We start from the raw sequence: 26,799 nt of genomic DNA on the forward strand, positions 1-26,799 counted from the left end.
ACTGTGCTCCCCCTCCTCCTGTGTGACTCCTCCTGTGTGACTGTGTGCCCCCTCCTCCTGTGTGACTGTGTCCCACTCCTCCTGTGTGACTGTGTATGTGTCCCCTCCAGTGTGTGTCCATGTCCCCAACACTTGTGTGTATGTCCGTCTCCCCTCCTGTATGTGTGTCAGTTGTGTGTGTCCCCTCTGCTGACCTAGACAATATATGTACTAGAATAACAAAGAAAAAGAAGAGAAAAAGAGATGTCTTTTTTTGCTGGCGCACTAGAGAAAATATTTAAAATGTAACTTTTATTTCATATTCTTTAAAACGTCTTGTCTGTGAAATATAACATACATACATACATACATACATACATACATACATGTATAGTGAAGTGAAATAAAGTGATGATTAAAACTTAGTGTCTCACTGTATTCTTATTTTATTTTTATTGTATATGTAAAATTAATTTATTTGTTCCTGTGTATGTATTTTGTATGTTATTTTATAATCCAATGTAGGGGATTGTTATATCTGCAGATATTTGTATTCTTATAACATAACCGACAGTCTTATATTATATAAATACAACTGTGCAGATGCAGCAAGGAGATGTGTAATACATCCTACTGTACTTGTACTTGTATTATTAGTGATTGCAGCTTTGCAAATGCAATCCATGCAGAATGGGGGCGACTGATCACAAAATCTCTTTGTAAACAATAGTTGCAGTTTTTCCTTCAGGGATTAACACGATAAGATCCTTGGGGCTACTAACTTGTGAACAAGCCACATACAGCTGCCCATGGGAGAAGCAGCTGGTCCAGAGATCTACGCCTGCAGCCCTGAGCGCTTGTCCCTGCGACTATATACATATAGTCAGTTTGGACTTGAGTGTCAAGTGGCTGGATTTTCCTGTATTGCACCTCTCCCTGACGTCACAGAGATCATACATACCTCAGTTTCTTTCTAGGTCACTAACCTATACAATAGTGAAACAGCCATCCAAATTCATCCAGTAGTTTTTACTAGTGATGAGCGGGTTCGGTTCCTCGGAAACCGAACCCCCCCGAACTTCACCCATTTTACACGGGTCTGAGGCATACTCGGATTCTCCCGTATGGCTCGGTTAACCCGAGAGCGCCCGAACGTCATCATCCCGCTGTCGGATTCTCGCGAGATTCGGATTCTATATAAGCAGCCGCGCGTCGCCGCCATTTTCACTCGTGCATTGGAAATGTTAGGGAGAGGACGTGGCTGGCGTCCTCTCCGTGTATTGTTGAACTTGATTGTGCTTTATTGCTTAATTGTGGGGAGGGCTGGGGAGCAGCTGTATAATATAGGAGGAGTACAGTGCAGAGCTTTGCTGATCAGTGACCACCAGTTTTATCCGTTCTCTGCCTGAAAAAAACGCTCCATATCTGTGCTCAGTGTGCTGCATATATCTGTGCTCACACTGCTTAATTGTGGGGACTGGGGACCAGCAGTATTATATAGGAGGAGTACAGTGCAGAGTTTTGCTGATCAGTGACCACCAGTTTTATCCGTTCTCTGCCTGACAAAAACGCTCCTTATCTGTGCTCAGTGTGCTGCATATATCTGTGCTCACACTGCTTAATTGTGGGGACTGGGGAGCAGCTGTATTATATAGGAGGAGTACAGTGCAGAGTTTTGCTGACAGTGACCACCAGTATACGTTGTCTGCCTGAAAAACACTCCATATCTGTGCTCAGTGTGCTGCATATATCTGTGCTCACACTGCTTTATTGTGGGCACTGGGGACCACCAGTATATTATATAGGAGGAGTACAGTGCAGAGTTTTGCTGACCAGTGACCACCAGTATACGTTGTCTGCCTGAAAAACACTCCATATCTGTGCTGCATTGTAGTATATAGTAGGAGTACAGTGCATAATTTTGCTGACCACCAGTATATAATAAATAGGAGTACGGTACAGAAGGCCACTGCTGTACCTACCTCTGTGTCGTCAAGTATACTATCCATCCATACCTGTGGTGCATTTCAGTTTTGCACAGTTTGCTGACCACCAGTATATAATATATATAGCAGTACGGTACAGTAGGCCACTGCTGTACCTACCTCTGTGTTGTCAAGTATACTATCCATCCATACCTGTGGTGCATTTCAGTTTTGCACAGTTTGCTGACCACCAGTATATAATATATATAGCAGTACGGTACAGTAGGCCACTGCTGTACCTACCTCTGTGTCGTCAAGTATACTATCCATCCATACCTGTGGTGCATTTCAGTTTTGCACAGTTTGCTGACCACCAGTATATAATATATATAGCAGTACGGTACAGTAGGCCACTGCTGTACCTACCTCTGTGTCGTCAAGTATACTATCCATCCATACCTGTGGTGCATTTCAGTTTTGCACAGTTTGCTGACCACCAGTATATAATATATATAGCAGTACGGTACAGTAGGCCACTGCTGTACCTACCTCTGTGTCGTCAAGTATACTATCCATCCATACCTGTGGTGCATTTCAGTTTTGCACAGTTTGCTGACCACCAGTATATAATATATATAGCAGTACGGTACAGTAGGCCACTGCTGTACCTACCTCTGTGTCGTCAAGTATACTATCCATCCATACCTGTGGTGCATTTCAGTTTTGCACAGTTTGCTGACCACCAGTATATAATATATATAGCAGTACGGTACAGTAGGCCACTGCTGTACCTACCTCTGTGTCGTCAAGTATACTATCCATCCATACCTGTGGTGCATTTCAGTTTTGCACAGTTTGCTGACCACCAGTATATAATATATATAGCAGTACGGTACAGTAGGCCACTGCTGTACCTACCTCTGTGTCGTCAAGTATACTATCCATCCATACCTGTGGTGCATTTCAGTTTTGCACAGTTTGCTGACCACCAGTATATAATATATATAGCAGTACGGTACAGTAGGCCTCTGCTGTACCTACCTCTGTGTCGTCAAGTATACTATCCATACATACCTGTGGTGCATTTCAGTTGTGCGCAGTATATATAGTAGTAGGCCATTGCTATTGATACTGGCATATAATTCCACACATTAAAAAATGGAGAACAAAAATGTGGAGGTTAAAATAGGGAAAGACCAAGATCCACTTCCACCTCGTGCTGAAGCTGCTGCCACTAGTCATGGCCGAGACGATGAAATGCCATCAACGTCGTCTGCCAAGGCCGATGCCCAATGTCATAGTAGAGAGCATGTAAAATCCAAAAAACAAAAGTTCAGTAAAATGACCCAAAAATCAAAATTGAAAGCGTCTGATGAGAAGCGTAAACTTGCCAATATGCCATTTACGACACGGAGTGGCAGGGAACGGCTGAGGCCCTGGCCTATGTTCATGGCTAGTGGTTCAGATTCACATGAGGATGGAAGCATTCATCCTCTCGCTAGAAAAATAAAAAGACTTAAGCTGGCAAAAGCACAGCAAAGAACTGTGCGTTCTTCTAAATCACAAATCCCCAAGGAGAGTCCAATTGTGTCGGTTGCGATGCCTGACCTTCCCAACACTGGACGGGAAGAGCTTGCGCCTTCCACCATTTGCACGCCCCCTGCAAGTGCTGGAAGGAGCACCCGCAGTCCAGTTCCTGATAGTCAAATTGAAGATGTCACTGTTGAAGTACACCAGGATGAGGATATGGGTGTTGCTGGCGCTGGGGAGGAAATTGACAAGGAGGATTCTGATGGTGAGGTGGTTTGTTTAAGTCAGGCACCCGGGGAGACACCTGTTGTCCGTGGGACGAATATGGCCATTGACATGCCTGGTCAAAATACAAAAAAAAATCAGCTCTTCGGTGTGGAATTATTTCAACACAAATGCGAACAACAGGTGTCAAGCCGTGTGTTGCCTTTGTCAAGCTGTAATAAGTAGGGGTAAGGACGTTAACCACCTAGGAACATTCTCCCTTATACGTCACCTGGACCGCATTCATCAGAAGTCAGTGACAAGTTCAAAAACTTTGGGTGACAGCGGAAGGAGTCCACTGACAACTAAATCCCTTCCTCTTGTAACCAAGCTCCTGCAAACCACACCACCAACTTCCTCAGTGTCAATTTCCTCCTTACCCAGGAAAGCCAGTAGTCCTGCAGGCCATGTCACTGTCAAGTCTGACGAGTCCTCTCCTGCCTGGGATTCCTCCGATGCATCCTTGAATGTAACGCCTACTGCTGCTGGCGCTGCTGTTGTTGCTGCTGGGAGTCGATCGTTATCCCAGAGGGGAAGTCGGAAGACCACTTGTACTACTTCCAGTAAGCAATTGACTGTCCAACAGTCCTTTGCGAGGAAGATGAAATATCACAGCAGTCATCCTGCTGCAAAGCAGATAACTCAGGCCTTGGCAGCCTGGGCGGTGAGAAACGTGGTTCCGGTATCCACCGTTAATTCAGAGGCAACTAGAGACTTGATTGAGGTACTGTGTCCCCGGTACCAAATACCATCTAGGTTCCATTTCTCTAGGCAGGCGATACCGAAAATGTACACAGACCTCAGAAAAAGAGTCACCAGTGTCCTAAAAAATACAGTTGTACCCAATGTCCACTTAACCACGGACATGTGGACAAGTGGAGCAGGGCAGACTCAGGACTATATGACTGTGACAGCCCACTGGGTAGATGTATTGCCTCCCGCAGCAAGAACAGCAGCGGCGGCGCCAGTAGCAGCATCTCGCAAACGCCAACTCGTTCCTAGGCAGGCTACGCTTTTTATCACCGCTTTCCAGAAGAGGCACACAGATGACAACCTCTTACGGAAACTGAAGAACATCATCGCAGAATGGCTTACCCCAATTGGACTCTCCTGGGGATTTGTGACATCGGACAACACCACCAATATTGTGCGTGCATTACATCTGGGCAAATTCCAGCACGTCCCATGTTTTGCACATACATTGAATTTGGTGGTGCAGAATTATATAAAAATCGACAGGGGCGTGCAAGAGATGCTGTCGGTGGCCCGAAGAATTGCGGGCCACTTTCGGCATTCAGCCACCGCGTGCCGAAGACTGGAGCACCACCAAACATTCCTGAACCTACCCTGCCATCATCTGAAGCAAGAGGTGGTAACGAGGTGGAATTCAACCCTCTATATGCTTCAGAGGATGGAGGAGCAGCAAAAGGCCATTCAAGCCTATACATCTGCCCACGATATAGGCAAAGGAGGTGGAATGCACCTGACTCAAGCGCAGTGGAGAATGATTTCAACGTTGTGCAAGGTTCTGCAACCCTTTGAACTTGCCACACGTGAAGTCAGTTCAGACACTGCCAGCCTGAGTCAGGTCATTCCCCTCATCAGGCTTTTGCAGAAGAAGCTGGAGACATTGAAGGAGGAGCTAAAACAGAGCGATTCCGCTAGGCATGTGGGACTTGTGGATGGAGCCCTTAATTTGCTTAACCAGGATTCACGGGTGGTCAATCTGTTGAAATCAGAGCACTACATTTTGGCCACCGTGCTCGATCCTAGATTTAAAACCTACGTTGTATCTCTCTTTCCGGCAGACACAAGTCTGCAGAGGTTCAAAGACCTGCTGGTGAGAAAATTGTCAAGTCAAGCGGAACGTGACCCGTCAACATCTCCTCCTTCACATTCTCCCGCAACTGGGGGTGCGAGGAAAAGGCTAAGAATTCCGAGCCCACCCGCTGGCGGTGATGTAGGGCAGTCTGGAGCGAGTGCTGACATCTGGTCCGGACTGAAGGACCTGCCAACGATTACTGACATGTCGTCTACTGTCACTGCATATGATTCTCTTACCATTGAAAGAATGGTGGAGGATTATATGAGTGACCGCATCCAAGTAGGCACGTCAGACAGTCCGTACGTATACTGGCAGGAAAAAGAGGCAATTTGGAGGCCTTTGCACAAACTGGCTTTATTCTACCTAAGTTGCCCTCCCTCCAGTGTGTACTCCGAAAGAGTGTTTAGTGCAGCCGCTCACCTTGTCAGCAATCGGCGTACGAGGTTACTTCCAGAAAATGTGGAGAAGATGATGTTCATCAAAATGAATTATAATCAATTCCTCCGTGGAGACATTCACCAGCAGCAATTGCCTCCAGAAAGTACACAGGGACCTGAGATGGTGGATTCCAGTGGGGACGAATTAATAATCTGTGAGGAGGGGGATGTACACAGTGAAATGGGTGAGGAATCGGAGGATAATGATGAGGTGGACATCTTGCCTCTGTAGAGCCAGTTTGTGCAAGGAGAGATTGATTGCTTCTTTTTTTGGTGGGGGCCCAAACCAACCAGTCATTTCAGTCACAGTCGTGTGGCAGACCCTGTCGCTGAAATGATGGGTTCGTTAAAGTGTGCATGTCCTGTTTATACAACGTAAGGGTGGGTGGGAGGGCCCAAGGACAATTCCATCTTGCACCTCTTTTTTCTTTCATTTTTCTTTGCATCATGTGCTGTTTGGGGACAATTTTTTTGAAGTGCCATCCTGCCTGACACTGCAGTGCCACTCCTAGATGGGCCAGGTGTTTGTGTCGGCCACTTGTGTCGCTTAGCTTAGTCACACAGCGACCTTGGTGCGCCTCTTTCATTTTTCTTTGCATCATGTGCTATTTGGGGACAATTTTTTTGAAGTGCCATCCTGCCTGACACTGCAGTGCCACTCCTAGATGGGCCAGGTGTTTGTGTCGGCCACATGTGTCGCTTAGCTTAGTCACACAGCGACCTTGGTGCGCCTCTTTTTTTCTTTGCATCATGTGCTCTTTGGGGACAATTTTTTTGAAGTGCCATCCTGCCTGACACTGCAGTGCCACTCCTAGATGGGCCAGGTGTTTGTGTCGGCCACTTGGGTCGCTTAGCTTAGCCATCCGGCGACCTCGGTGCAAATTTTAGGACTAAAAATAATATTGTGAGGTGTGAGGTGTTCAGAATAGACTGGAAATTAGTGGAAATTATGGTTATTGAGGTTAATAATACTATGGGATCAAAATGACCCCCAAATTCTATGATTTAAGCTGTTTTTGAGGGTTTTTTTGTAAAAAAAAAACGAATCCAAAACACACCCGAATCCGCCAAAAAAATTTCAGGGAGGTTTTGCCAAAACGCGTCTGAATCCAAAACACGGCCGCGGAACCGAATCCAAAACCAAAACACAAAACCCGAAAAATTTCCGGTGCACATCACTAGTTTTTACATGATTCCGGAACGAACAGACAAACAAAAATTCAGATATTTTTTTTTCCGTCTCCATAGGTCAGAAACTGTCCCTAGAAGTGTATTTCTCAAAGAAAAAGAAAGAATTGCTATGTAAAAACACGACCCTTACAGTTTCATTATATGTACAGATCACAGTGCAAAAAACAGTGGTGGCAGACATTTTGTGTCCTGCACCAATAATCATAAGACTGCGGCCTTTACATATACTATGTACCAATGACTTCACTGCAGCAAAAAGATTTATTAAGCCTTGGAGAGAGATAAATGACAGTGATAAAGTACCAACCAATCAGCTCCTAATTGTCATTTTTCAAACACAGGCTGTAACATGACAGTTAGGAGCTGATTGGCTGGTAATTTATCGCTGTACAATTTATCACTCTCCAAGGCTTAATAAATCTGGGCCTAAATCCCCACAAAATGTAAGCGAGAATCCGGGACATTCACACCCTAAAGTGTTTCCTTTGCTGGCTGTGAGAAGAAACCCATAATGCTCACCATCGCTCTTCCCATTGGCTTTTCTATAATGGGTGCAGTGTGTGAGGGGCCCACACTGCACCCATTTAATATACTTACCATTCCAGAGTCCCCCAGTGACGGCCGTCTAGTGCGGGCATAAATCACTCCGAAAATTCCGAGTTATTTGCACATGTGCACTGGAGATGTCCCAGGGAACAAGGCGCCATGTTCCCGGAGACCTGCGCATGCGCAGTAGACTCTGCAAGTATGCCAGAGTCTACTTGCTGACGGAGAAGAGGGGGCCTGCGACGGAGGCTGGATATGGGTCCCCTCCTCTCTTAAAACGCCCCTGGCTCTTCCTCTGTAAAACTGCCGGTCCCCCGAGTTGTTAGCTACTGATAATAAATAGGAGCATTGTTTTATGCTGAGTGTCCTGAATGTGATTTACAGAGCGCACATCCCGTCCTCACAGCCCCAATATGCCATCCATCATACACAACACTGGAGATATATACACGTCACATACGGTACAGTGCGATCCTGAGAAATGTTATCGCACAATCTCATTCGTCACTGCCGCATTTTTACCTGTTACAACAAAATCATAATAAATACAGTATATATAGAAAGAGATTCCACCTTTGCGCAACAATGACTCAAGCTTCAAACCATATTATATTTATAAAATGGTAGTATTTTATTTTGATAGTTTTGCAATATAATTAAAAAATATATACTTCTAAAAAAATGTGTGTTTTCCTATTAGAAAGTAAAAAAATCGTAATACCGGCATACATAACAATTATGACACAACACATACACAAAACATAACAAAAAAGATCCAAAGACAGGAAAAACAGAAACAGATGACACAATATTTTAGTGTGGTTTGAAGTGTGAGTCATTGTTGCGCCAAAGGTGGAATCCCTTTCTATATATACAGTTCACTTGAGGTATTGAGGTATACCTCATTCACCATCTGCTAGTTAATAGAAAGAGCTGAGTGCAGAGCTTTCACATCCCCTTCTCGAATATTAAATACAGTGTAAGTGAAACTATTAAGATAAAACTGAAAGAAAAAGGAATCTGGAGAGGGTTGTACACATTGGCCCTCATTCCGAGTTGTTCGCTCGCAAGCTGCTTTTAGCAGCTTTGCACACGCTAAGCCGCCGCCTACTGGGAGTGAATCTTAGCATAGTAAAATTGCGAACGAAAGATTAGCAGAATTGCGAATAGACACTTCTTAGCAGTTTCTGAGTAGCTCCAGACTTACTCGGCAACTGCGATCAGTTCAGTCAGTTTCGTTCCTGGTTTGACGTCACAAACACTCCCAGCGTTCGCCCAGACACTCCCCCGTTTCTTCAGACACTCCCACGTTTTCCCCAGAAACGGCAGCGTTTTTTCACACACACCCATAAAACGGCCAGTTTCCGCCTAGAAACACCCACTTCCTGTCAATCACATTACGATCACCAGAACAAAGAAAAAACCTTGTAATGCCGTGAGTAAAATACCTAACTGCATAGCAAATTTACTTGGCGCAGTCGCACTGCGGGCATTGCGCATGCGCATTAGCGACTAATCGCTCCATTGCGAAAAAAAATAACGAGCGATCAACTCGGAATGACCACCATTGAAAGCATCTGAAGTGCAATAAGAATAGGATAATGGGGGGGTAATTCTGAGTTGATCGCAGCAGGAATTTTGTTAGCAGTTGGGCAAAACCAGGGGGGTAATTCCGAGTTGTTCGCTCGTTGCTGATTTTCGCAACGGAGCGATTAAGGCGAAAATGCGCATGCACATGGTACGCAGTGCTCATGCGCTAAATATTTTAGCACAAACCTTAGTAGATTTACTCACGTCCGAACTAAGAATTTCCATCGTTGCAGTGATCGGAGTGTGATTGACAGGAAGTGGGAGTTTCTGGGCGGAAACTGACCGTTTTCTGGGAGTGTGCGGAAAAACGCAGGCGTGCCAGGATAAAACGCGGCAGTGTCTGGAGAAACGGGGGAGTGGCTGGCTAAATGCAGGGCGTGTTTGTGACGTCAAACCAGGAATGAAACGGGCTGAGCTGATCGCAGTGTAGGAGTAAATCTCGAGCTACTCAGAAACTGCTAAGAATTTTCTATTCGCAATTCTGCTAATCTTTCGTTCGCAATTCTGCTAAGCTAAGATACACTCCCAGAGTGTAAAAATAAAGCAGCCAGTATTTACCCTGCACAGAAACAAAATAACCCACCCAAATGTAACTCTTTCTGCACATGTTATATCTGCCTCCCCTGCAGTGCACATGGGCCCTCATTCCGAGTCGTTCGCTCAGTAAATGTCATCGCATCGCAGTGATTTTCCGCTTAGTGCGCATGCGTAATGTCCGCACTGCGACTGCGCCAAGTAATTTTGCAATGAAGATAGTATTTTTACTCACGGTTTTTTCTTCGCTCCGGCGATCGTAATGTGATTGGCAGGAAATGGGTGTTACTGGGCGGAAACAGGCCGTTTTATGGGCGTGTGGGAAAAAACGCTACCGTTTCCGGAAAAAACGCGGGAGTGGCTGGAGAAACGGAGGAGTGTCTGGGCGAACGCTGGGAGTGTTTGTGACGTCAACCCAGGAACGACAAGCACTGAACTGATCGCAGATGCCGAGTAAGTCTGAAGCTACTCAGAAACTGCTAAGAAGTTTGTAATCGCAATATTGCGAATACATCGTTCGCAATTTTAAGATGCTAAGATTCACTCCCAGTAGGCGGCGGCTTAGCGTGAGCAACTCTGCTAAAATCGCCTTGCGAGCGAACAACTCGGAATGACCTCCATGGTTTTGCCCAATTGCTATCAAAAATCCTGCTGCGATCAACTTGGAATTACCCCCATGGTTTCCTATGAGCTCGCTTCTAACATTGCAGTCTAAGGGGACGATTCAATTGCCTTACCCTGCAGCTGCCACTATATGGTGCCTAACGGAGCAATTCAATTAGCTGCGGTGTGGGGGGGAGGGAGGATGTCACATTTCAGCTCATAGCCTCCTGAGGTGGCAAGCTGAAATGTACGATAATAAGATTTTAAACCTACCGGTAAATCTTTTTCTCCTAGTCCGTAGAGGATGCTGGGGACTCTGTAAGGACCATGGGGTATAGATGGGCTCCGCAGAAGACATGGGCACTATAGAGAACTTTAGAATGGGTGTGCACTGGCTCCTCCCTCTATGCCCCTCCTCCAGACCTCAGTTAGAGAAACTGTGCCCAGAGGAGACGGACAGTACGAGGAAAGGATTTTGTTAATCTAATGGCAAGATTCATACCAGCCCACACCATCCACACCGTATAACATGGAATATACTAACCTGTTAACAGTATGAAACAAAACAGCATCAGCCCGAGACTGATCAAAACTGTAACATAACCCTTATGTAAGCAAAACTATATACAAGTCTTGCAAAATTTAGTCCGCACTGGGACGGGCGCCCAGCATCCTCTACGGACTAGGAGAAAAAGATTAGGTTTAAAATCTTATTTTCTCTTACGTCCTAGAGGATGCTGGGGACTCCGTAAGGACCATGGGGATTATACCAAAGCTCCAAACCGGGCGGGAGAGTGCGGATGACTCTGCTGCACCGATTGAGCAAACATGAGGTCCTCCTTAGCCAGGGTATCAAACTTGTAGAATTTTGCAAAAGTGTTTGAACCCGACCAAGTCGCTGCTCGGCAAAGCTGTAATGCCGAGACGCCTAGGGCAGCCGCCCAAGAAGAGCCCACCTTCCTAGTGGAATGGGCCTTTACCGAATTTGGTAACGGCAATCCAGCCGTAGATTGAGCCTGCTGAATCGTGTTACAGATCCAGCGAGCAATAGTCTGCTTAGAAGCAGGAGCGCCAATCTTGTTGGCTGCATACAGGACAAACAGAGCCTCTGTTTTCCTAACCCGAGCCATCCTGGCTACATAAATCTTTAAGGCCCTGACTACATCAAGGGACGTGGAATCCTCCAAGTCCCCCGTAGCCACAGGCACCACAATAGGCTGGTTCATATGAAAAGATGAAACCACCTTGGGCAAAAATTGAGGACGAGTCCTCAATTCTGCTCTATCCACATGGAAAATCAGATAGGGGCTCTTGTGAGACAAGGCCGCCAATTCGGACACCCGCCTCGCAGACGCCAAGGCCAACAACATGACCACCTTCCAAGTGAGAAATTTTAATTCCACTGTTTGAAGAGGTTCAAACCAGTGAGACTTTAGGAACTCTAACACCACGTTAAGGTCCCATGGCGCCACTGGAGGCACAAAAGGAGGCTGGATGTGCAGCACTCCCTTTACGAAAGTCTGGACTTCTGGGAGAGAAGCCAATTCCTTCTGAAAGAAAATGGATAGGGCCGAATTCTGTACCTTAATGGAGCCTAATTTCAGGCCCATATCCACTCCTGTCTGCAGAAAGTGGAGAAGACGGCTCAGATGGAAATCTTCCGTAGGAGCATTCTTGGCCTCACACCAAGATACATACTTTCTCCAGATACGGTGATAATGCTTCGCCGTCACCTCCTTCCTAGCCCTCATCAAAGTAGGGATGACTTCTTCCAGAATGCCTTTTCCAGCTAGGATTCGGCGTTCAACCGCCATGCCGTCAAACGTAGCCGCGGTAAGTCTTTGAACACGCAGGGCCCCTGTTGCAACAGGTCCTCTCTGAGAGGAAGAGGCCATGGATCTCCTGTGAGCATTTCCTGAAGATCTGAATACCAGGCCCTTTGAGGCCAATCCGGAACAATGAGTATTGTCCGCACTCTTTTTCGTCTTATGATTCTCAATTTCTTTGAGATGAGTGGAAGAGGAGGAAACACATGGACCGACCGAAACACCCATGGTGTCACCAGGGCGTCTACTGCTACTGCCTGAGGGTCCCTTGACCTGGCATAATACCTTCTTGTTGAGGCGTGACGCCATCATGTCTATTTGAGGAAGTCCCCAATGACTTGTTATCTCTGCAAAAACTTCTTGATGAAGTCCCCACTCTCCTGGATGGAGATCGTGTCTGCTGAGGAAGTCTGCTTCCCAGTTGTCCACTCCCGGAATGAAGACTGCAGTCAAAGCGTTTACATGATTTTCCGCCCAGCGAAGAATCCTGGTGGCTTCCGCAATTGCCACTCTGCTCCTTGTTCCACCCTGTCGGTTTACATGAGCCACGGCTGTGACGTTGTCTGACTGAATCAGAACCGGTAGGTCGTAAAGAAGATTCTCCGCTTGACACAGGCTGTTGTATATGGCCCTCAATTCCAGTACGTTGATGTGAAGACAAGCCTCCTGGCTTGACCATAGTCCTTGAAAGTTTCTTCCTTGTGTGACTGCTCCCCATCCTCGGAGGCTCGCGTCCGTGGTCACCAGAACCCAGTCCTGAATGCCGAACCTGCGACCCTCTAGAAGGTGAGCACTCTGCAGCCACCACAGGAGAGACACCCTGGCCCTGGGGGACAGGCTGATTTTCTGATGAATATGAAGATGGGACCCGGACCACTTGTCCAGAAGATCTCACTGAAAAGTCCTCGCATGAAACCTGCCGAAGGGGATGGCCTCGTAGGACGCCACCATTTTCCCCAGCACTCGAGTGCATTGACGGACTGACACCCTTTTCGGTTTCAACAGGTCTCTGACCAAGTTCTGGAGTTCCTGGGCTTTTTTCATTGCCTAAGAACGATAGCCGAGTTGTTGGCACCAACTGTGACTTTGGTAGATTCAGAATCCAGCCGTGTTGCTGCAGCACTCTCAGGGAGAGCGCCACGCTTTTCAACAACTGACCTCTTGATCTCGCCTTTATCAGGAGATCGTCCAAGTACGGGATAATTGTGACTCCCTGCCTGCGCAGGAGTACCATCATTTCCGCCATTACCTTGGTGAAAATCTTTGGGGCCGTGGAAAGCCCAAACGGCAACGTCTGAAACTGGTAATGGCAGTCCTGTACAGCGAATCTCAAGTACGCCTGATGAGGGGGATATATGGGGACATGAAGGTACGCGTCCTTTATGTCCAGTGACACCATGAAATCCCCCCCCTCCAGGCTGGAAATAACTGCCCAGAGCGATAGTACCCCATCCCCTGTTGACCTGGGGGAACCTCGACCACCACTTGTTGTTGACATAGTTTTTGAATCTCAGCTAAAACTATCTCCCTCTCTGAGGGAGAAGCCGGTAGAGCCAATTTGAAAAACCGGCGAGGAGGCATGTCTTCGAATTCTAGCTTGTAGCCTTGGGATACAATTTACATTGCCCAAGGATCCACGTCCGACTGAACCCAGACCTGGCTGAAGAGTCGAAGACGTGCCCCCACCTGCGCAGACTCCCTCAGTGGAGCCCCAGCGTCATGCGGTGGATTTGGCAGAAGCCGGGGAGGACTTCTGCTCCTGGGAACTAGCCGTAGCAGGCTGCTTTTTCCCTCTTCCCTTACCTCTGGCGAGGAAGGAAGAGCCCCGACCTCTTCTGGACTTATGCGACCGAAAGGACTGCATCTGATATTGTGGAGTTTTCTTTCGCTGTGGGGAAACATAAGGTAAAAAGGTAGATTTGCTGGCGGTAGCTGTGGAAATCAGGTCCGCGAGACCTTCCCCAAATAAATCCTCACCATTGTAAGGCAAAACTTCTATATGCTTCTTTGAGTCGGCATCACCCAACCATTGACGGGTCCACAGGGCTCGCCTAGCAGAAATCGCCATGGCGTTGGCTCTCGAACCTAGCAGACCAACGTCTCTCTGAGCGTCTCTTATATAAGACTGCGTCTTTAATGTGACCTAAGGTCAATAAAATGGTATCCCTATCCAGGGTATCAATGTCAGCTGACAAGGTATCCGTCCAAGCCGCAACAGCGCTACAAACCCAAGCCGAGGCTATTGCCGGTCTGAGCAAGGTCCCCGTATGTGTATAAATAGATTTTAAGGTAGTTTCCTGTCTGCGATCAGCAGGATCCATGAGGGCGGCCGTGTCTGGAGATGGCAGCGCCACCTTTTTGGACAAGCGCGTTAACGCCTTGTCCACCCTGGGTGAGGATTCCCACTATACCCTGTCCTGTGTCGGGAAAGGATACGCCATAAGAGTTCTCTTGGGAATCTGCAGTTTCTTGTCTGGAGTTTCCCAAGCCTTTTCAAATAACGCGTTCAGCTCATGAGATGGGGGAAAGGTTACCTCAGGTTTCTTTTCCTTAAACATGTGTACCCTCTTGTCAGGGACAGAGGGGTTATCAGTGATATGTAAAACATCCTTTAATGCAACAATCATATAATGAATACTTTTGGCCACCCTTGGGTGTAACCTCGCATCATCGTAGTCGACACTGGAATCAGAATCCGTGTCGGTATCAGTGTCTGCTACTTGGGACAGGGGACGTTTCTGAGACCCTGAAGGGCCCTGTGACACAGCCAAAGCCATGGATTGACTCCCTGTTCTATCCCTGGACTCTGCTTTGTCCAACCTCTGATGTAATAAAGACACATTTGCATTTAAAACATTCAGCATATCCATCCAATCATGTGTCGGCGTCGCCGACGGAGACACCACAATCATCTGCTCCACCTCCTCCTTAGAAGAGCCTTCCGCTTCAGACATGCCGACACATGCGTACCGACATCCCCACACTCTCAGGGATATATCTATATGGAGACAATTCCCCAATAAGGCCCTTTGGAGAGATAGAGAGAGAGTATGCCAGCACACACCCAGCGCCAACTGACACTGGAAACCAATTCCCAGACAAAAACAGCGCTTTTATATAGATCTACACTCACTGCGCCAATAAGAAGTGCCCCCCCCCCCCTCTTTTTTGCCCTCTGTCACCGTGTTCAGCAGGGGAGAGTCCGGGGAGCCAGCTTCTCTGCAGTGTGCTGGTTAGTGCTGGAGGACCACGCTCCGCCCCCTCAGCGGCGGACTTCGGTCCCGCTCAATTTTTCTATACTGGCGGGGGATTCTACAATATAGTGCCTCCGCAGCCTCTATATTATTATTAGCCAGTCCCAAGAGGTTTAAAATTGCTGCCCAGGGCGCCCCCCCTGCGCCCTGCACCCTTCAGTGTCCGCTGTGTGTGTTGTGTGTGGGAGCAATGGCGCGCAGCGTTACCGCTGCACGTTACCTCAGAGAAGATCTGAAGTCTTCAGCCGCCTTTGACGTCTTCTTTCTTCTTATACTCACCCGGCTTCTATCTTCCGGCTCTGTGAGTAGGACGGCGGCGCGGCTCCGGGATGAACGGCGAGGGTGAGACCTGCGTTCCGACCCTCCGCAGCTAATGGTGTCCAGTAGCCTAAGAAGCAGAGCCTATCATTTAAGTAGGTCTGCTTCTCTCTCCTCAGTCCCACGATGCAGGGAGCCTGTTGCCAGCAGTGCTCCCTGAATATAAAAAACCTAACAAAATTCTTTTTTCAGAGAAACTCAGGAGAGCTCCCCTGTAGTGCCCCTAGTCTCCTCTGGGCACAGGATCTAACTGAGGTCTAGAGGAGGGGCATAGAGGGAGGAGCCAGTGCACACCCATTCTAAAGTTCTTTATAGTGCCCATGTCTCCTGCGGAGCCCGTCTATACCCCATGGTCCTTGCGAAGTCCCCAGCATCCTCTAGGACGTAAGAGAAAACTCGTCCATTTGGGTGGTAAAGCAGTACTGTAGGTAGGTTTAGCCGCTAATCTTGGTACTTCTGGGCGCATACACACGGTTTTCGTGCCCAAAGGCGGGCACAACTGAATTTGCCACTGACAAAACAATTGAATTTCCCTCTAAAACCTTGATGGCTTTGAAATTTCTAGTATATGGCCCATCATGTTTCCCGTTTCCTGCCATGCTCCACAGATACAATGCACTGATAAAAGCCGAAGTCTTGAAAGCACATGATAAACACAGGTGTTGTATCTTATGCCGGTGCTTGGGATCCCGACCGACGGCATGTAGGCAGGGAGGAGAGCTCGCTGATCTCGCCACGCTACGGGCACGGTGGCGCACTACATGTGTCACACTATCTATTCTCCCTCCAGGAGTGTAGTGGACACCCCAAGAGGTAGAATAGTTATCGGTATGCCGGCTGACGGGATTCCGGCGTCGGTATGGTGAGCGCCGGCATCCCGAAAGCCGGTATATCAAATTCCTCTCGATAAACACAGAAGGCCTGACTCCGGACTGGGTGCAGCAGTGGCCATGTCTGTGTGTTTAGCCGGTATTGCTTCTACAAGTTTATGGTGATAACACTACAAGATCTCCTGGTGTACAAGTATGCGGTCACAACGTGCAAGGACTTTTGAGTGTCTTTAGATGCAACAATTCCACTTGGTGTGTCTTTAGATGCAGCCATTGTTCGCACCATTGAAACTTGCAACCACTTCAGTGACACACACCCGCCAGACAGTGCCTCCTCGTAGCCAGCTCCCAGTCACCGCTCAGGATATGCCAGAATATTTCCAATACATTTCTGAGACCATGCGCCTCAATGGCAAAGACTCTGTAGGAGGCAAACAGCAGCAGAACTACGCCATTTGTGGGTGGCAACTGATCGTTTTACAGGAGTGTCCGGAAAAACGCAGGAGGGACCAGGCGTTTGGAGGGAGGGCGTCTGACGTCAGCTCCGGCCCCAATCAGCATGAAGCAAACGCAGCGGCTGTGCAGAGACTCCTACAAAAGCGAATGCACACCTACACACACCATATACCCTCCCCCTGTAGGCGGCGACTATCTGATCGCAGGGATGCAAAAAACACACCCTAACGATCAGGTCTGAATTACCCCCTAGGTCACTATTGGTCAACACAGGAAAGGTCTACATGGGCAGAAGGTTGACATGGAAAAGGCCGACACATCTAAAGGTAGACATGAGTGTATTGACTCTTTTTTTTTGAGCAAGAGATCTTATTGGATCTTGGAAGTGATGCATGCTGTGTAGCTGAGTGTACCTACCTACGTGGGTCAGTTGTATCTCCACTTGCAGCTGAAAGGGTGTAACTGAATGGTAATGGGGTGTTTGCCCATATGCTGCATTTAATGAGGGCGAGTTGTGGGCGTGTGACCCACATGTTGGTCATCTGTTTGCAGACACATGTATTACACCAGGGATGGTGCACATTGATAATGATGTCTGACATGTAAGCGCCATACGTAGCGATCGTTACTTCTGCCTGCAGAGCGCCAGTTGCAGGGTTACTGTGTCGCGTTTCTGCGCTCATCCCTACAGACATCCTGCTCTTGCCTCTGCGGCAGGAATCTCTCCCATCGCACCCGTCTGTATTTCCAGATAGAAGGGAGACTTGAATGGTGAATCGTGTCTCTGTGAAGGCATCACACCGTTGGCTCTCCATGGGGGGCTGTGCAGAATAAAGGGGTCATTTATTATTGATCTGAGGGGTTTGCCAGTTGAAAGTCCTATTCCTATCAGACTGACCATTGAATAATGTATCACAGCAGCACCACCAGGCGCCCTCTGTGCAGGAAAAGGATTAAAGTCCCATAACTTGTACTGCATGGCATCACTCTCTAATAATATCTGACTCTTTTGTCACAAAGGGCGAGACAGTAATTTAACCCCCAAGGCCCCTGCCCCAACAGTCTGTGCCCCTTCCCCCTCCTTCAGGTATTGCTGCAGCAGCCTGTGTCTCTCAATAGTCATAACTCAGTAGTATAACTTGTCAATATTCATCAGGTCTACATGAGAATGTTGACAGGGTTGAGCTGTCGACATGCATGTCGGCAGTGACTGTCAACATTCATCATGCCTACCCGGATGATACGTCGATATGATCAACCGTTGACAAGCCGTCCGCAGTGGCCTAGAGGCTTCTTACCTTCTCCTGGTGGCAGCAGAGGCTCCGGCATCTTCTACTGGGTCACTGCGGCACAGAACTGTAATGCTGCAGTGTTCCGGTGAGTATTTCTCTCCAGACCCCTAACCATTCCCCTAGTGCCTAACCCTAACCTCCCCTTGCTGACTAAAGGCCCCCATACATCTGTGACGGACTGCCCCAATTTCCCGATCCCTGACGCCTGGGTTGGCTGAATCAGGAATATTCAACAAATTGAAGACTCTTTATTCCCTGATCCTGACCAAAAATGGATGTGAGCAGCAAATTGGTAATTTTTTGCATCATCAAGTTCACCAATTCCCTGATGGAGCACATCGTAGAATCTGGGATACAGCGTAGAGATATATAAGGCCCTAACCCTAACTCTCCCGGGGGCGCTGAACCCTAACCGTCGGCATCCTCAGACTGTCAACATTCCACATGGCGATATTTCAGATGACAACATTGTGAACCAGTTGATAGTTTGAAGGATGTCAAGCTGGTGTCTGTTGACAGTTTGAACCACATTGATGTTCGACATTCTAAACGATGATATGGGTACTGTCAACCATGCAACCAGAAACCTCATCGGACTGTCATGGGTGCGTCAATGCTAGTGGCTGCATTCCCAGCCGCACAGCTCCAGGCATAGGCCCTCATTCCGAGTTGTTCGCTCGCAAGCTGCTTTTAGCAGCATTGCACACGCTAAGCCGCCGCCTACTGGGAGTGAATCTTAGCTTAGCAAAATTGCGAACGAAAGATTCTCTAAATTGCAAATAGAAATTTCTTAGCAGTTTCTGAGTAGCTCGACACTTACTCTGCCACTGCGATCAGTTCAGTCAGTTTCGTTCCTGGTTTGACGTCACAAACACACCCAGCGTTCGCTCAGACACTCCCCCATTTCTCCAGCCACTCCCGCGTTTTTCCCAGAAACGGCAGCGTTTTTACACACACTCCCAAAAAACGGTCAGTTTCCGCCCAGAAACACCCACTTCCTGTCAATCACACTCCGATCACCAGAACGAAGAAAAAACCTCGTAATGCCGTGAGTAAAATACCAAACTTCTTAGCAAATTTACTTGGCGCAGTCGCAGTGCGAACATTGCGCATGCGCAATTAGCGGAAAATCGCTGCGATGCGAAGAAAATTACCAAGCGAACAACTTGGAATGAGGGCCATAGTCGGTTATAGTCAGGCAGAGAAACTGCTGTGATAAGGCTGGTGTAAATTTTAATGGTGCGATTGATGGTGGCACCTAAAGACGCAACATTCGATATTACATGCTTGGGGTGTGTGTGGGTGTCTCAGTACTTGCACATTCAGCCGCACAGAATATACATAAGTGAATAAGTTTCTAGTGCAATTACGTAGCATAAACTTGCAGACGAGCAGCCACCAATATAATATATACCGGGCAGTACGGGTGGTGTAATGGTTACCATTACTGCCTCAAAGCACTGAGGTCATGGGTTTGATTCCCACCATGGCTCTAACTGTGTGGAGTTTGTATGTTCTCCCCGTACTTGCGTGGGTTTCCTCCGGGTACTCCGGTTTCCTCCCACAATCCAAAAAAATATACTGGTAGGTTAATTGGCTCCTTACAAAATTAACCTTAGCGTGAATGTGTGTGCGTGTACATGTGGTAGGGAATATAGATTGTAAGCTCCACTGGTGCAGGGACTGATGTGAATGGCCAAGTATTCTCTGTTAAGCGCTGCGGAATATGTGTGCGCTATATAAATAACTGGTAATAAATAAATAATAAATAAATAAATATACGCTCCTACGTGCGATCATTCAGGTCCACAGTATTTATCAGCACATGTAATAACACAGACCTCTGATGTCATAATATTATCTCAGTTGTGACCTCAGCGCGTCTATATTTAACATGAGGTTACCTTCATGAATTGTGATATATCTGTAATCCCGAGTTGTCATATTGGAGGTGGTACTGTACCTCCCAGGGATGACCGATTTATCACCTTGGTGTTGCAGTTACTGTACAATGTGCCTCTTCCTGGCTTCCACACTGGGGAGAACTCCAGCATAATATACAACTATCAGTGTTGCCAACTCTGAAATTAAAAACAAGCAACCGATGACTGAAAAATAAGCCCAAAACAAGCCCAAACCAATCCTAAAAAGCCCAAAAAAAAGCCCAACTCAAGTTTTTTTTTTTTATATATAAAAACAAACATTATTGTTTGTCTTATTAAAATACATAGAATTATTTATATAATCTGCCTTTAAGGTCTTTACAATGATATTTATCAGCACAAAACTGGCTTTTAAAGAATACTGGAATTTTTATAAATATTATAGTTAGAGTTGTGAATTTAAGATACTATACTTTCATGTTTCCTCTAAAGAAAAATCTCAAGTGAAAATTGCCAACTGTATATACTGTATCTGTGGTCATTTGTATTCACTGAAATATTTATTCGATGGAAAGATAAAACAAATAATCTTACAACATCCAACTTTGTACTTCTATTACATAAATAAAGAGGCCAAATCAAGGTAACAAAACAAAAGATTATTAAGACAATTCAAAATAATAAATGCATATATAAATATTAAATAGTAACTCAATTTAATAAATAACAAAGGAATTACTGAGAGGTAAAGTGCATTGCAGGTGGCATACTATGTGAGGTAAAGTGCATGGCACACTGTGTGAAGTATAGTGCATTGCAGATACCACACTGGGGGTCATTCCGAGTTGTTCGCTCGTTGCCGATTTTCGCAACGGAGCGATTAAGGCAAAAATGCGCATGCGCATGGTACGCAGTGCGCATGCGCTAAGTAATTTAGCACAAAACTTAGTAGATTTACTCACGTCCGAACTAAGAATTTTCATCGTTGAAGTGATCAGAGTGTGATTGACAGGAAGTGGGTGTTTCTGGGCGGAAACTGACCGTTTTCTGGGAGTGTGCGGAAAAACACAGGCGTGCCAGGATAAAACGCAGGAGTGTCTGGAGAAACGGGGGAGTGACTGGCCGAACGCAGGGCGTGTTTGTGACGTCAAACCAGGAACGAAACGGGCTGAGCTGATCGCAGTGTAGAAGTAAGTCTCGAGCTACTCAGAAACTGCTAAGAATTATTTATTCGCAATTCTGCTAATCTTTCATTCGCAATTCTGCTAAGCGAAGATACACTCCCAGAGGGCGGCGGCCTAGCGTGTGCAATGCTGCTAAAAGCAGCTAGCGAGCGAACAACTCGGAATGACCCCCACTGTGTGAGGTAAAGTGCATGGCACACTGTGTGAAGTAAAGTGCATTGCAGATGGCATACTGCGAGGTAAAGTACATAGCACACTGAATTTCAAAGGTTTTATGTAAAATGGATATACTGTAAGCAAATTCATCTGAGCTGTCTCCATCATCTATAGAAGCTTCCATGTTATACTTTCCTGAGTTGAAGCGCTGAAGCATATTGGTAGTTGGTTTAAAATCCTTGCAACAAATACCCAAGCATCTTAAACCATATCTGACATAAAGAATACCACATAAAGTGGTCCTAAATTGCTTCACTGTTGTGTGTCTGGTCAGTGTCTTTGTTGTTGTCATCGTTAAAAACAAATTAGCCCTACTGAATACACACAACCAGCAGTTGGCAACAATAGACATAATGAATGACTCATCATCATTTCTTTAAGACTCTATTCATCCACATGTCTCACCTACAGTATGTCTGTGTGAGGATCTGTGTTATATGGATGAATGACTAATTATCTCTGAAAGTCGGTGTCAGTGATACCTAAAAACAAAAGAAGCCCAAAAACAAGCAGCAAAAAAAATTATAAGCCCAAAAACAAGCAACAAGCAACCACCCAAAAAAATAAGCAACCAGAAGAAAAAACAAGCCCAATTCCGCTTGTTATAAACTGAATTGGCAACTATGACAACTATATAGATGGGGTTGGAGGGGGTGAGCCTGACTCCCGCCGCAGACCTGATAATAGGTCTCATCCTGGATTACTTTCCATATGGCCGTCTGCATGTAATGCTTAATTACAGTTGCTGATTATACTATAGTTCACATCTGGAGGAAACGGACAACTTCATCTCCCGAGATGTGCAGTCATCATGGGGAACCGATGTTACCCCTATGAGGCTGGTTAAAATAGGTGATTTCTATACAATTTACATTATGGCTAGAAAGCTTTATTTCTGGATTGGCAAGTGTCTCACATTCTGTATATAGGTGTGTTTTTTTCCTCAGCTGTGTGATGTAATTACTATGGGGTTTATTCATTAAGCAGTGCAAAGAGTGGAGAAGTGAGCCAGTGGAGAAGTGTCCATTGGCAACCAATCAGCATTGAAGTAACATTTATAATTTGCATACTATAAAATAAAACAGTGCAGCTGATTGGTTGCCACGGGCAACTTCTCCACTGGCTCACCTCTCCACACTTTTCACTGCTTCATAAATAGACATGTCATGTAATAATGATGGGGTAATAGCTGCGTAATTTAATGACTGTGTGGTATAATAAAAGTATGGTACAACTATGATATAATAACTAACTGTATGATATAATAAGGGTGCAATAACTGGTTTATGTAAAAACGGGATCTAGTCAGGATCCTGACGGTTGTGATCCCAGCTGTGGAAATACCGACACTGATCAGAACGCTGGTGCCGACATCCCGAATGCGCATATCCCTGGCTCTCCCCTCCTTGAAAACAGGGGTGACATGCCCCCGTTTCTGGAAACACAGGCCTCCCCCTGCCTTCTCTCTATCAATCAGGCAGCAGCAGAACGGAAGTGTGGGCGAGATCGCAATGCACGTTCTGCGTATGTGCAGATTGGACCTTGTGCAGCCACAGATTGGGGAATCTGCTTGCAGGCCCAGACCTGCGTTCAGGTCTGAATCAGGCCCAGAGTAACTGGCACCAAGTCAAATCCTATAACAAGAATATTTTTATACATTAATACTTCCGTTTACATTAAACCAATATAAGGAGAATGTTATACAATATACTTGTTGAAGTCCCTGCAATGTCTGAGAGTAAAGTTTGGCTTTGACATGGGGGGTAATTCCGACCCGATCGCACGCCGCGCTTCCTCGCAGCCGTGCCATCGGGTCGGAACTGCGCATGCGCGGCGGCCGCATTGTGCAGGCACGTCGTTGCTCGGCGACGGCCGTTACCAGGCAGCGACACTGCTAGCGAGGAAAGTGGTCGCAGTAACGACCGCAAGAAGATTGACAGGAGGAAGGCGGAACTGGGCCTCAACTCACTGTTTTTCGGGGAGTGGTGAGTCCAACGCAGGCGTGTCCAGGCGTTTGGAGGGCGGATGTCTGACGTCAATTCCGGGACCTGCATCGCTGGATCGATTGCACAGGGTAAATCTTACCCTGGTCTTCTTTTACAGGAAACTTTTTTTGCATATCAGGGCTGCACAAGCGATCGCCGCCCTGCTATGCAGAAATACACTCCACCCATAGGTGGCGTCTAGTTGATCGAATGGGCAGCAAAAAGTTGCTACGTGCGATCAACTCGGAATGACCCCCATATTACACTGTGATATGGGATTAGGAATCAGATACACATGTACAGCTGAATAATGTCTGCAATTCCTTTTGATCAGCATCTTATATAAGGGATTACTAATGATGTGACAAAATGTATCAAACGGACGGTGACCACAGATCATTACTTCTGTAGTAATGTTAAGTAAGTTAAGTATATACTGACTGTTAGACCTCATAGGCAGGGCCGGTTCTTGCCCTTGTGGCGCCCCGGGCAAAACGATAGGGGCATGGCTTCATACGGGGGCGTGGTCAGTTACGCCCCCATTTGTGCCCCCTGTCGCGCTGCTGAAAGAGAAAAAATAAATAAAAAATGTATACTTACTATCCCCGCTCCTGATTCCAGACCGCTGCAGACCTCCGCCGGCACCACTCCTCTCCTCGGATCATCATAGACTCTAGAGGTCAATTATGACCCCTAGCGTCTGTGCCACAATGCTGTGCGGTGCACGATGACGTCATCGCGCACTGCACAGCAAAGGTCCCCTCCACGAAGGGAAACTAGACGCGTAGCGTCTGGTTCCCTTCACAGCGGGGGACCAGCGGGGGGCACAGTAGCGGATTTTGCCATGGTGCGGCGCCCTCCGGATGGCGCCGGCGCCCTCCGGAAGGCAGCGCCCCGGGCAAAAGTCCTGCTTGCCCGTGGCAAGATCCGCAACTGCTCATAGGCTCAATGTAAAGCATTTATTGTGCGTTCTTTAAGGGTATAATCATACTCTGACACTTCTAGTTCTAAACTGTAAGCGCCTGTACATATAAATTTATGAAAAATGTTCAACACATTGGGAATTAAAATTTTACGACCTGCAAATGTTGTGACAAATAATCCGATTGGTCTTTATGTGCGTTTCTGTGCGTTTCTGTTCATATTATTTGAAATCAGCATAATGATCCAGCTCATTGGAAACTAAGTATTTAGCCCCCTCTCAATTTACCTGCAAAACAATCTAAACCTGTGCCCCCTATACACCAACTCCCTCCACCCCACCATCCGAGGCACCAGAAGAGGTTGGAATTTGGGAATATCTAAAAGGAAGGTCATCTGGGTCTGTGTTGGATTCATGTAGCCACTAGGGGAGTGGCTTCATGACAATAGGGGCGTGGCCACATTATGCCACACACCGTAATGGCCCTTACACATTATGCCAAACACTATAATACCCATTACACATTATGCCACACACTATAATGCCCATTACACATTATGCCACACAGTATAATGCCCATTACACATTATGCCACACAGTATAATGCCCATTACACATTATGATACACACCATAATGGCCCTTACACATTATGCCAAACACTATAATGGCCATTACACATTATGCCACACACCGTAATGCCTTCCATATTGTGCCACACACAGTTATGCCACTGACACCATTTTATGTCCCACACACAAAAATGCCCCTTATAAATTATGCCCCAGTGGTGGCTGGTGGTACTGTGTACCACCACATTTCTTAATGGTAATCCGTACCCCCCTGCTTTCAGCACTGGTTGGATATAATCATCCTGCCATGAACACTGCTAGCATGTTTTCCCATGGGGGATGGTATCGCGATCCCGGTGCAGTCAGAAGACATACACACCCCTAACCCTCGAAACCCGTAGCCTGACCCTAGCCCTCCCCACTTAGTGACTAACCTTAACCGCCCCTCCCTGTAACCTAACCATAACCCTCCCCCCCTTTGTGCCTAACCCTCCCTCCCCACAGCCTAACCCTATCCCCCCACCCTCCCTCCCCACAGCCTAACCCTATCCCCCCACCCTCCCTCCCTCCCCGCAGCCTAACCCTAACCCTCCCCGGTATTCTTACAATCAGGATGCCAACAGTCGTTATTCCAACGCCGGCTCTGTGATCGGTGTCGGGATCCTGGTCTTATTGCGGCTGCTGACATCCCGAACGCCAGTATGCTAACCGCTGTAGTTAATGATCATACTGATTAGTAGGGTTGTCCATCAATGGTCAGTGTTTGGTAACCTCCGAGGTTTCACTGCTAATGCTGAGTGACTTCACATTGATGGCCGGAGCCCAGGCGGCTCTATATCATCGATGGGTTTGTTTTTTTATTCCTTCTACGGCTCTCCTTTTAACCATCATCAAATTTCCAACCAGGGTTGCCAGGCAATAGCGACCCCTTCAACTGATATCCCTACTGTGACAACATGAGGGTGGGATGTGGGCGTTGCAAGGGTGTGACAGATTATTGGTTGTCCTTATGTTCCATAGCATGAGATGAAATGGAGGTAATATCATCATTCATCTTTAGATGAAGTTTCTACTGATTACAGTGTCTGTGGTTAGAACCTCAAATTAGAACTCACCTCACACGCTGTCTTCACTCGCACAACTTATTGTACCCACTCATATGTATTTGTCCACTCTCCTCATACAAACACTACAATCCCAAGGTCTTCAGGGCACAGCCCTTTCCTGGTTCTCCTCCTATCTAATTGCTCAATCAGTGTCTGCTTCCCTGGTTCCACCTTCTCTTCGTTACCTCTATCAGTTAGAGTACCGCAAGGCTCAATCTTAGGTCCTTTGCTTTTCTCTATCTATATCACATCTCTTATCAGCTCTTTCGGATATCAGTGTCAGCTGTATGCGGATGATCCTCAAATCTACCTCTCCTCCCCAGATTTGTCACCATCTGTATTGGTCCGTGTCACTGAATGCCTGTCTGCCGTTTCATCTTGGATGTCATCTCGCCACCTCAAACTTTAAGACAGAATGAATCATATTTCCATTGGCCAACAGTAATTTCCAGCCTGATATCTCTATCACTGTTGATAACTTGACAATCAACCCTACCCCACAAGCTCCCTGCCCAGATGTCATCCTTGACTTT

At 46.8% G+C, this 26,799-nt stretch overlaps 1 protein-coding gene across 1 annotated transcript in view; it reads right to left on the reverse strand.

Moving 5' to 3' along the window:
- The window catches only part of WFDC1 (WAP four-disulfide core domain 1), a 337,260-nt gene that overhangs the window by 270,989 nt on the left and 39,472 nt on the right, over window positions 1–26,799 (reverse strand). The gene's annotated exons all lie outside the window — the stretch shown is intronic.

The sequence above is a fragment of the Pseudophryne corroboree genome, chromosome 11, assembly GCF_028390025.1.
Source record: "Pseudophryne corroboree isolate aPseCor3 chromosome 11, aPseCor3.hap2, whole genome shotgun sequence".
Lineage (NCBI taxonomy): Eukaryota > Metazoa > Chordata > Amphibia > Anura > Myobatrachidae > Pseudophryne > Pseudophryne corroboree.